Genomic DNA, 10148 nt, shown 5'->3' with positions numbered 1-10148 from the left:
TGGAGGGGTGCGGGGACTGCAGCCGTCACACACTGCCAGGGAGATGACACTGCACGGCCACTTAGGAACACGGCCTGCTGGGTCCTCAAAAAGTTGAACTAAAATTGCCAGATGGCCCAGACATTCCTCTCCTAGGTGTGCACCCAAGAGAAACGGCAGCAGAGGTCCACACAGACACATGCACACGACGTGAGGACAGCAACGCTGACAATAGTCAAAACGTGGAGACACCCCAAATATCCACCAGCAGATGAGCGGGTAGACCCAGTGTGGTCTCCGTGTGGTGGGATATTACTCAACTGTAAAAAAGAATGAAATACTGGTGCACTGGTGCCTGCTACGACTTGGAGGGACACCGAAGACGAGCTGAGAGAATGGAGCCAGTCGCAGAAGGCCACAAACCCTGATTCCAGTTCTGTGAAACGTCCACGACGGCAGGTCCTTGGAGACAAAGTAGGTTGGTTGTTGCGGTGGCTGCAGGGACCAGGGAGAGTGGGGAGAGACAGCTTAATACGAAAGGTGTTTGTTTTGGGAGGACAACGATGTTCTTTTTGACCTTTTAGCAACTTCCTCATTCTTTCTTTCTCCAAACGGGGCTGAGGTGGGAACACTGAGTCCTGGAGGGTGGACTGTGTGGCGACTCGTGAACAGTTCAGGCTCAGCTGCTGAGCGCCTGGCCCCAGGTGATGTCTCAGGTGTGACGAGTCCCGTCCCAGGCTCTGGCTTCTCCGAAGGGACTGTACGGCCACCTGCTGAGAAGGACGGGGAGTTGCGCTGGGGAGAAGAGGCCGCCCAGCTCCCAGAAGACAGCTGGTCAGGAGGGCACCCTGAGGACATGAGGGGATGAGTCCCAGCTGGTGTTGTGTCCTTCAGAAACGCACCCTGTTTCAAGGACCAGACTCAATTACGCTAACTTAAGGAAAAAATGTGAAATTATTCAGTAGAGAGACAAGACAGCTGATCTAGCCTGGCTTCAGCCCTGCCAGGCTCTTTGGAGAATATTCTAGTCTCTGGAGAGGGGAGGTGCTGGGCATTGGAGCCCCACAGCCAGAAAACGGGAGGGGTGGTGGGACCTTCGTCAGCCCACAGGCACGAAACCAGTCAGACGGCCTGCCTGCCTTCCAGAAAGTTCTGGAACTCCACCCTTCCAGGCACAGCCCAACAGTATGCATAGGGCAGGACCCATCCTCTCTCTGCTGATGTCTGGACAGGTTCCCTCATGGCATGGGCGTGAGGATGCAGCTGGTGTCTTGCCCTTATTCACACAGGGCGGGGGCAGGGGCACAGTTTTTGATACACTCAGCTTCCAGCACTAAAGCCATTCCAACACCTCATGCTAGCAAAGGCAGACGTGAGCCAGGACTTTGGAGAACATGTGAGCACCCTGTTGGGTTATGGACCCTGTTAACTTAGAAGTTAATGAAGTTTACGAAGCTGCCCTAGGGTGTAGGTTCAAGCTAATGAATACACTTATACTCCACATGGGTTATGCTCTTTTAATTACAGACAACAGAATGGCCCCCAGGAGCCTGGGACCAGAGTGCAGGAGACCAGGAAGAACTTGTCTCTGACCTGCGTGTGCCTCTCTATTCTGCAACAGGCTGCTCACCAGGACCCACACTGGGCCAACCATCCAGCCGTAGGTTGCCTTTCAGGTCAACCTTCTAGGACAGCCAAAGCAGGCCCTGCTGGCCTCTAATGTACACGGCAGGCCCCATGGGAGAGCAGCTTGGCAGGTCTGGGTAGATGACAGGGCCTGCCTTTTGCACAAAGCCCCCCAGGTAGATCTGATGGAGATGACCCCAGGACCACCCTTCAGGAAGGAGAGCTTCAGGATGCCTGGCAGTCTCCCTAAGAAGAGAGTAGGGGTCCTGCAGAGGGTGCAGAGCAGGCTCAGGATCCCTTATTGAGCTGGGAACAGAGAAAACAGCAGGATGGGGCTGTAGGTGGCTGTCAGTTGGGGGTTCATGGGAGTAACCCAGGGAGGGAATCAGCAGGAATCTGAAGAAGGTATATGAGTGGCCCCACATGAAAAGATGCTCAGCATCATTAGTGATTAGAGAAATGCAAATCAAAACCACAGTGAGACCCCACTTGCTGTGGTTGAAATTTGTCCCCCATGGGGCCGGCCCGTGGCTCACTCGGGAGAGTGCGGTGCTGGTAACACCAAGGCCACGGGTTCGGATCCCATATAGGGATGGCCGGTTCGCTCACTGGCTGAGCGTGGTGCTGACAACACCAAGTCAAGGGTTAAGATCCCCTTACCGGTCATCTTTCAAAAAAAAAAAAAAAAGGAATTTGTCCCCCAAAGTTCATGTGCTGGAAACTTAATCTGCAAGTGTTGAGAGGTGTGACCTTTAAGAGATGACCTCATGAATAGATAGATTAGTGTCATTATAGTGGGAGTAGTTCCTGACCAAAGGACAAGTTCAGCCCCTGCTGTAGGTCAGATGTGTCCCCCAAAGGTTTATATATTGGAAACTTAACCCTCCTGTCACAGTGTTAAAAGAGTGGGAAATCTCATTATGGTCATTGAAATGTGGGGCCTTTGAGAGGTGATTAGGTTGTGAGGAATGTGCCCTCCTGAGTTGATTAATCCACTGATGGTATAATGTAGTCGTGGCATGGTTCTGAGGGCTTTGAAAGGAGAGCAAGTGAGCAGCTTAGTGCTCTCTAGCTCAGCCCATTCGCCATGTGACACCCTGCATCACTGCAGAAAATGGCACTCCCCAGATGTGTTCCCTGGACTTTGGACTTCCCAGTCTCTGAAACTGAAAGCAATAAATTTTATTTCTTTATAAATTACCCAGTCTCAGGTGTTCTGTTACAGCAACACGAAATGGACTAAGACACCACTTCACACCTGCTGGGATGCCTGGAATCTGAGACAGACATAACACGTGTTGCCCAGGATGTGAAGACACCAGAACTCACACACTGCTGGCGAGGTTGTGAAGTGGTGCAGCCACAATGCAAAAATTCTATGGTAATTCCTCAAAAAATGAAGTGTAGAATCAACATATGATCCAGCAATTCCACTTCTGGGTATATACCCCAAAGAACTGAAAGCAGATATTTGTACACCAATGTTCATAGCCACATTATTCACAGTAGGCATAAGGCATACACAATGCAAGTGTCCATCAGCAGATGAATGGACAGACGATGTGTGGCCTGAACACACAGTGGATGTTACTGAGCTTTAAAAAGGAAGGACATTCTTACACACGCCACAACATGAATAAATTTTGAAGACATTATGCTAGTGAAATAAGCCAGTCACAAAAGGGCAAACACTGTATGATTCCACCTATATGCGACACCTAGAGTAGTCAGAGTCATAGAGACAGTAGAATGGTGGGTGCCAGGGGCTGGGTTAGAGGGGTATGGGGAGTTATTGTTTAATGGGGACAGAATTTCAGTTTGGAGAAAAAAAATTTCTGGAGGTGGATGATGGTGATGTTGCACAGCAATGTGACCATCCTCAGTGACACAGAACTGCTGACTTAAAGACGGTTAACATGGTAAAATTTACATTACGGCATCTACTTTACGACACTAGTTTTTTGTTTTTTGTTTTTTGAAGTACATCTTCCTAGCTTCAAACCCTAAGCTAAGAATTCCAGGACCTATGATTCTCTTTCCCTCCCCCATTGTATTTTGGAATACACATTTTATCTTTCTCAACTATACCCTCTCTAGCCCAATGGGAACCTACTTAGAAATACAGGAGAAATAGGACCTATCAGTGCATACTTAGCACCTGGATGGTTTTTCACCTATGCTGCCTAATTAGGGATCAAATTCTTAGTCGTGCCCACATGGGAGACAAATCAGTTGATGTGGAAGTGAAAATCAAGAAACTTAGTGTGTTGGAATATTAAGTTTCGAGACCTAGGTTCAGGGGAAAATCCTCTAATACAATAGATTGAGTTTGTTGAATGACGGTCTTTATTTTCATTGTATAGAATACAAGTTAAATAAAAACTAAAGTAAAACCCATCTATAAGGTATTGTCAATCAATATTTAGACAGCTGTCTTATGTTTAATTTTAAGGAAAATTTCTATCTAAAAAGACCTTTTTGGAGAGTCTTCCTTCCACCCCTCTGATGACAATTAGTGGATAACAAGAATACAACTATATATATTACCAGATTTATTTCATAACTGTCTCCATTTCTCTAAATCCACTATTCTATAGTTGGAATAGTGTCAATTCTCACGTTTAAAGATTTCTAATCAATCTTGTCTATACCTTACTTGGAAGCTGGAGTCCAGCCCTAACGATGAGGTGGCTGGGCCAGTGAGATGGCTGCCTGTCAGCAGGCAGGGGAGCTGAGGCCCAGAGGGCAGAGGGTGTGGGGCTGTCCAGTGGCGGGGCCATCCCCCACTCTGCTCAAACTACAGTGACCATAGGGCTGCTAAGGGCTCTCCAAAGTGGTCTCCTCTGCTTTAGGAACACAGCAAGGAGACAATGATACACATTCTTGTGGCATCAGCCTCAGGGCCACCGAGCTTGCCACTGGCAGCATCTACATAACTGGTGTTGGAACCGGCCACCACCACACTGTACACTGTGACACCCAGGTGTGGCAGTGAGCTGCTGCGGATCTGAGATGTACAATGTAATGTCAAGTTGTAAAAATATAAACTGTACCTATGTAAAATGTGCATCTCAGAGTCTATGAGCTGTAGCATAGAAGATAATGAAAGTAGCATTTTAAACAAGTGAGGAAAAGATGAGTTTTGTTTTTTAGTAAATGAAATTGAGAGAAGGAGCTTTCTGTTTGGGAAAAAGTAAACAGGATTGCTATCCTGTTCTTTGGAGCAAAACACATTCCAGGTGGATCGAACATTTAAATGTAAAAACACAGAATCATAAAAATACAAGAAAACATAGGTGACTATATCTACAACTTCAGGATTTTATTAACAATTTTACAACATTACATTGCAACCTCTCAGATCCGCAGCACGGATCTAACTGCCCACACCCGGGGCTCAGAGTGTGCAGCAGGGCTGTGAGCCACAGGGCACTGTCTCAGCAAGACCACAGTCCACAACGGGGTGCTGTCAATGGAGGACAGATCAGTGTGACTTTTCTGAATGGAGTTTGCCACCCCGTGCTTGTCCTCTCACCCAGCGAGTCCGTATCCAGAGAGCTAATTGACTAGAGGGTTAAGACCAATGGCAAGGGGATATTGTTTATTATTCTGTGTGTATACTGCTTATAACAACAACAAAGTAAGAAGCAACCTATTTCCAAATAAGGTCCCATTTACATTCTAGGGCTTCAGATGCACATTAACTTCGGAGACACTATTCATCCCACTACAAGGCTTGCTGTGGGCTTGCTCCTGCAACTCCCGTCCCCAGCGTACCTGGGATTTACTGAGCTCTTCATGGTCCTGAACCAGGTGCTCACAGCCCCTTAGCGATGGAATCAGGTCCCCTGAGTGTCCAGGCTAGTCCCCCTACCTACCAGGAAAAACGCCCGAGTTTCTAAAGCCCCTCGTTGGCATTTATGAAATTCCAGCTTTATAGAATTGGTTTAGTGGAAAGATCAAGGAACCGCAGGCCTGAGTCTGGGGACTTCCCAGAGACCACAGGCAGCCACCAAGAATCTCCTCCTCTGCAGACGGCCTCCTTCTGTTGGCTTAATCCTCCCCATAGGGTCTTACACAGGACAAAACTTTAAAATTTTGATGAGGTGTGATTTATCAGTTTTACCTTTTATGCACTGCGTTTGGGATGTCAAGTCTAGGAACTCTTTGCCTATTCCTGGACCCTGAAGATTTTGTCCTTATCTTTTCTCTAGAAGTTTTATAATTGTGAATTTTACATTTAGGTCTGTGGTGCATTTTGAGTAGAAGGTGCAAGATTTAAGCTAATGTTACTTTTCTTGCCCATGAAGCTCCAGCATCATTTGTTGACGATGCCATTCTTCCTTCATTGAATTGCTTTTGCACCTTTGTAAGAAACCAGCTGGGCATTGTGAAGGTTAATTCTAGGTGTCAGCTTGATTAGATTAAGGAATTTAATTTACCGAGAAACCTGGTAAAGCTTTTTGGGTGTGTCCACAAGGGTGTTTCCAGAAGAGATTAGCACAAGGGCCTGAGCGACCAGGTGGGAAAGATCCACCCTCAATGTGGGTGGGAACCATCCAATCCCCTGGGGGCCAAGAAAGAACAAAAATGGAGAAAAAAGGCAAATTGCTCTCTCTATCTGCTGGAGCTGGGATACACTCTTCTGTCCTGTCCGTGGACATCAGAGCTCAAGACTCTTCAGTTTTTGGGTTCCAGGACTTACACCAAGGACACCATCGGCTTCCCTGGTTCTGACGCTTCAGACTTGGACTGAGCCAAGGCATCCAGTCTGCAAATGGCTTATTGTGGGACTTCTCTTTACAATCATGAGCTAATTCCCCTAGTAAAGCCCTCTCATGTATTTATAACACATCCTATTGATTCTGTCTCTCTGGAGAACCCTGACTAAGGCATATTTGTGTGGGTCTGCTAGTGAATTCTGAATTCTATCCCATGGATCCGAAGTCTGAGGAAAAAGCAAAGTTGCTTCTTTTCCAAGTGAATGATTTATTGTCTTGATCCTCTCAGGGAAAACCGAGGGAACATTGTGCAGGCCTTGGGGAGCCAAGGACCGAGGCACTGCAGAGATGGCATTAGGGGCTGAAAGTGCTCAGCCCTCTGGGAGGCAGAGGCTCTTGCTCTGGTGACAGCAAGTGTCACGTCAACCAAAGCAGGTAGGAGGGGGGCGGGAGGGAAAGAGAGAGGAAACATGCTGAAATGAAGAAAGAAGAGTCTTGGTGACTTGGTAGCGAATGCTTGTACACTCTCTATATTAGAATTCTCTTTAGTACAATTTATTTTCCTTTCACTGTGTGGTTTTTCAAATGTAAAAATTGTGTTACTTTTTGCCACTGTTTTGGCCACAGTTGTAAGATTTAAAATACTTGAAGAAGTATGAATAAAAACACAAAACTCTACGTCGCCTGAATTGTGTCTGGAACACATTAATTATAAAGCAGCCCCACCCCAGGGAAGGCCGAGGCAGAAGACAGAGGCCTGAGCTCGCTGCAACTACTGTGCAGGCAGAAATGAATGCCCTGTATGCACCTCTGCTTCCTAAGGCTTCAGTGTTAAGCTCAAGACCCCAACCAGCATGGGAGCTGCCTGGTGATGGGGCAGAAGAGCTCGGCGTCTCTGCCAGAAGAGAAGTCACAAGGGCTCTCCTTGGCAGCCCTGTCCTGACCCCTTACCATGCTGAGTGTCCCATCACCTTCCACACACCATCCCATTATTCTTAGTTCAGTCCCCTTCTCATCTGTTTGGTCAAGAGTGTACTCCAAACACCTTAAGCAGTGTCATAGCAGGTGGTCATTAAGGAAGAACAGAATGAAAGGGGATCCCTACAGCTGAGGATGTGGTAGATTGATCAGGCAGTGGGCGTCCTCCTGTCTAGAGAATCACGACAGATATTGCTGAGTGGAGCAGTGGCCTTTGGCATTAACCACAGCACCATGACTCATCAGTAAAGTGGTGTCAGGCCCCCGTTGGAGGTGAGGATTGCCCTGCCTGGAGCACCAGGAGAGGCCCCAAAGGGAAAAGGAAAGACTGAACGCTCTCCGTGCATTCAGGAACAAGACCAGGGTGCTGCCCACAGCGCTTCTGCCCAGCATAGTACTGGAAGTTTTAGCCAGGCAAGGCAAGAGAAAGAAATGAAAGGCATCCAAATAGGGAAGGAAGAAGTAATTCACAGGAGACATGATCCTATATATATAGAAAACCCCAAAGAATCCACCAGATAATGACTAGAATTAGTAAACAAATTCAGTGAAGCTGAACAACACACAAACATCAGTTGTGCCTCTACACACCAGCAGTGAACAATTCAAAAAGGAAAGTAAGAAAATAATTCCATTCAAAGAGCATCCAAAAGAATAAAATACCTAGAAATAAATGTAATCAAGAAGGTAAAAGACTTCTACAATGAAAGCTACAACATGTTGCTGAAAGAAATTGAAGATCTAAATAAATGGAGAGGGCCGGCCCGTGGCTCACTTGGGAGAGTGTGGTGCTGATAACACCAAGTCAAAGGTTAAGATCCCCTTACCGGTCATCTTCAAAAAAATAAAAAAAATAAAAAATAAATAAATAAATGGAGAGATGTCCTGTGCTTGTGGATGGGAAGACTGAATATTGTTAAGATAGCAACACTACCCAAAGCAAACTAAAGATGCAATGCAATCCTTATCAAATCTCCAATGGCATTTTTTTACTAAAATGGAAAACCTGATCCTCAAGTTTATATGGAATTTAAAGGAGCTCCAGATAGCCAAATGATCCTGATAAAAATGAACAAAGTTGGAGGGCTCACACTTCCCCATTTCAAAACTTCACACAAAGCTACAGTAATCAAAACAACATGGTACTGACATAAAGGTAGACATATTGACCAATGGAATAGAACTGAGAGTACAGAAATAAACCCTTGTATATATGACCAAATGATTTTTGATGAGGGTGCAAAGACCACTCAGTGGGGAAAAACAAATCTCTTCAACAAATACAACAACTGAATTTTCATATGCAAAGGAATGAATTTGGACCTCTACTTCAACCCATTTGCAAAAATTAACTCAAAATGGATGAAAGACCTAAATACAAGAGCTAAAACCATAAAACTATTAGAAGAAACATAGAAGCAAATCTTTATGACCTTGGACTCGGCAATGAATTTTTAGATTTTACACCAAAAGCAGGAGCATCAAAAGTAAAGATACATCAATTGGACCTCATCAAAAGTAAACACTTTTGTGCATCAAAGAACATTGTCAGGAAAGTGAATGACAGTCTACAGAATGGGAGAAAATATTTGAAAATCATATATTTGATAAGGGTCTAGTACACAGAAAAATAAGGAACATTCACAAATCAACAATGGAATGACAAACCACCACGAATACAAATTTCTCCAAAGACCATGTACAAATGGTCAATAAGCACATGAAAATGTGCTCAACACCATCTGTCATCAGGGAAAAGCAAATGAAAGAAAGCCACAGGAGGTACCACTTCACACCCGCTAGGATGGCTATGACTAAAAACCAACAAAAATCCCAAGTGTAGGTGAGGACGTGGAGGAATCGGAATACTTGTACGTTGCTGGTAGAATGTGAAATGGTGCGTCCACGGTGGAAAACAGTCTGGCAGTTCTCAAAAAAGTTGAACATGTTTGATTTATCATATAACCCAGCAGTTCCACTCCTAAAGAATTGAAAACCCAAGAGAATTGAAAATAGGTCTATTGCTATGCTAGTGCTTCTGACAAGTACTTCTGCCTTATTGTTTATAGGAGCACTATTCACAACCAAAATGTGGTGAATGCACAATGGGATAAAAAGGAAGTACTGGTACATGCTGCAACATGGATGAATCTCAGAAGCATTATTCTAATGAAAGAAGCTGGGCACAAAAGGTAACATGCTGTATGATTCCACTTATGTAAAATTTCCAGAATAGGTGAATCCATGGAGACAAAAAACAGATTAGTGGCAGTCCAAGGCTTGGGGAGTGGGGCCTGGGGAAAAACTGCTTAATAGGAATGGGGTTTTTATTTTGGGTGATGAAAATGTTCCAGAACTAGACAGGAATTGTGCTTGCACAACATCGTGAATGTACTAAATGCCACTGAGTTCACTTAAGAATAGTCAATTTTGTCTTACATGAATTTTACTTCAATTTAAAAAGAAGAAAAGGGGAAATGTCGTGGACAAAACTGCATGCTGCTGGAGGTGCAGAGCCCTGCGCGCATTGATGGGCTGCCTGGCTTGCAGTCCCTCCTGGGACCTGGGCTTAGGGACGTGGCCTTCCTCTGGTTCACTTGCACTGTTACACCCCAGCTGGCAGCTTCTCTGCAGTGAGAGTTCTTTTTGCTGAGTGAGCCATGTAGCAGTTGCCTGTCACGAGCCTTCTCGTGAACAGCAGCCTGGAGCTGACATAGATCACTCTGTTTCTGCAATTCATCCTCTGTGTCTCAAACACTCTGCTTTTACCTTCTCATGTCTTTTGTCACTGGTGGCTGCGGCTCATCCTCTTTGCCTCCTACTCTTCCCTGAGCTCACTGTTGC

The sequence above is a fragment of the Cynocephalus volans genome, chromosome 13, assembly GCF_027409185.1.
Source record: "Cynocephalus volans isolate mCynVol1 chromosome 13, mCynVol1.pri, whole genome shotgun sequence".
NCBI lineage: Eukaryota > Metazoa > Chordata > Mammalia > Dermoptera > Cynocephalidae > Cynocephalus > Cynocephalus volans.
Note: the sequence above shows the minus strand (reverse complement) of the source record.